The sequence below is a fragment of the Ornithorhynchus anatinus genome, chromosome 5, assembly GCF_004115215.2.
Source record: "Ornithorhynchus anatinus isolate Pmale09 chromosome 5, mOrnAna1.pri.v4, whole genome shotgun sequence".
Taxonomy (NCBI): Eukaryota; Metazoa; Chordata; class Mammalia; order Monotremata; family Ornithorhynchidae; genus Ornithorhynchus; species Ornithorhynchus anatinus.
The window spans coordinates 16,588,056-16,590,542 of record NC_041732.1 but is presented as its reverse complement, the minus strand read 5'-3'; the positions used below and the strand labels follow the sequence as shown (position 1 = coordinate 16,590,542).

General features: G+C 46.6%; 1 non-coding gene across 1 annotated transcript; it reads left to right on the top strand.

Annotated features, from left to right (window-relative positions):
- Positions 1-2,348: 2,348 nt before the first annotated feature.
- Positions 2,349-2,487, top strand: LOC114812463. The gene has a single exon (XR_003760115.1). It is a non-coding gene; the product is annotated as a small nucleolar RNA SNORA7 (small nucleolar RNA).

The following is a 2,487-nucleotide window of genomic DNA, read 5'->3' as shown; positions in this document are numbered from 1 at the left end:
TTCTGTCTCCTTTCCATATTGTACTAGACAGTTGACCATCCTGTCTCCATCCTATCTTCTTCCAATATTGTACTAGACATCCTGTCTCTGTTTAATCTCCTTCCTGTGGGCGATCAATCAGTTAGGTTTGGGTAGCAGTGTGTCAATTACATTACCTTATACAGACCACTCCTAAGAACTGGTTCTGATTGAAGGGTGGAGTACCGGCAACGCAAGGGGATTGGGTAGGATTTGCGGTGTGCTCTGAAAGATTTGCGGTTGAGCGGAATGCGGAAATGCTTGCAAATAAAGGTACCGGGTTTGGGATGGCTTGGGGCTGTTCGTCACTTGTACCCCCCTGAGGTGAACAGGTGGGCAGCCACTTTCTGCCCTTTCCTGCTCTCTTGGCTCACTCTCTTGAGTCTGTTCCTTTCTACACCAAGGTCACAAAACCCTCTCATGCAATTGCAAGATCAGAGTTTTTTCTCTGATAAAATTCCGTAACAGTTACAGGCTTGTGAGGCAAAGAAGACAGTGGTGATGTCTACAGTGATGGGAAAGACAAAGGGAGCACAGTGGGAAGATGAGGAGTTCTGTTTTGGACCTGTCAAGTCTTAAGGACATCCAAGTAGAGAAGTCCTGAAGGCAGGAGGAAATGTGAGACTGCAAAGAAGGAGAAAGGTCAGAGCTGGAGAGGTAGGTTTGGGAGATAGTAGTTGAAGCCCTGGGAATGAGTGGGTTTTCCAAGGGAATGGGTGTAGATACAGAATAATAATAATAATAATTGTGTTATTTGTTAAGTGCTTACTATGTGCCAGGCACTGTACTAAGCACTGGGTTGGCTACAAGCAAATAGGGTTGGACACAGTCTCTGTCCCATGTGGGGCTCACAGTCTCAATCCCTATTTTACAAATGAGGTAAATGAGGCCCAGAGAAGTGAAGTGACTTGCCCAAGGTCATACAGCAGACAAGTGGGGGAGTCAGGATTAGAACCCATCACCTTCTGACTTCCAGGCCTGTGCTCTATCGACTATGCCAAAGGGACTCCCACACTTAGAGCATAGGAGGCAGAGAAGAAGTCTACAAAAGAGATAGAGAATAAACGGCCAGAGAGATAGGAGGAGAACCAGGAGAGGACAGTGTCAGTGATGTTAAGATTGGATAACATTTCTGGGAAAAGGCAAGTGTTTTGATAAGGTATGAAGGATTGGAGAAAGAGGCAGGTGGAGGGAGTAGATTTTAAGAGGAGGTAGAAGACAGCCTCTTGAGATACTCCTGGGGAAGATGGAGAGTCAAAGAGGGGGAAGGAAGAGGGAGAGACAGAGAAGCAGAGGAGATTTTAGGGAGATCATTCCTGATTTTTTAATTCTATCAATAATGTATGTGGTCAGGTCATTAGGGGCAAGAGATGGGGAAAGCAGGGGGCATAGGGGTTTGAGAAAGGAGTTGAGTATCTGAAACAGCTGCTACCGGCAGTGGGTATGGGATTTGATAAGGATGGATAAATAATGTTGCCAGACATTGGAGAGGGCAGAGTTGAAATAGATGAGGATGAAGTTGTGATGGATGAGGTCCATCTGATGTCTGGATTTCTGCATAGCATTCCACAGCTAGCTACACAGGAGCAGAGGAAGTATCCTGTGGAGGTGGTCCAGGGCTGTGTGTTGGTGGTATGAGATCGGCACAGGGACAGGGGAGGAAGAGAGTTGAGTTCAGTGAAGAGAGCATTGTTGAAGGGGTTGATTTGTATGTCATTTTGGGTATGGAGATCAAATGGGGCTTGACATCTTGAGAAAATTAGTGAGAGTAAAAAGACCGTAGGTATCTGTGGGGGAACAGAACAGATTTGCGGTAAGAGGATGTATGGGGGAGAAGGCAGGTGAGGAGGTGGTGTTCATATAGAGGATTTTCAGAATTGGTGAGAGTAGAGATTGTACAGTGGCTAGAGATGAGGAGATCAAGTGTGTATCCAAGTTAGCAAGTGAGTGAGTTGTGGTGAAGCAGGAGGTTCAGTTGAGTGAGAAATGAGAGGGCGGAGTGGGAGCGTTGTCGGGAACATCCACATGGTTGAGAACCAGCATAGCCTAGTGGATAGAGCAAAGTCTAGGGAATCAAAAGGACACAGGTTCTAAACCCGGCACCAGCACTTCTCTGTTGCATAACCTTGGACAAGTCACCTAACTTCTCTGGGCCTCAGTTACCTCACCTGTAAAATGGGGATCAAGACTGTGAACCCGACATGGGACATGGACTTTGTCCAATCTGATTAGTTTGTATCTACCCCAGTGCTTAGTACAGTGCCTGGCACATAGTAAGCACCTAACAAATACCATCGTCATTGTTATATTGAAGTCCCTAAAGATCAATGCTCCTCTCAGGGTCACACCTGGAGAGTTTCCCAGGACTCTACCAGTCTTGGCTATAGGAGGGAGAGACAAGCAGAAGCCTACCCATTCCATTCCTAGCTAGGGCAGTGCCTAGCAAGTGGAAGGCAATCTGCTACAAGT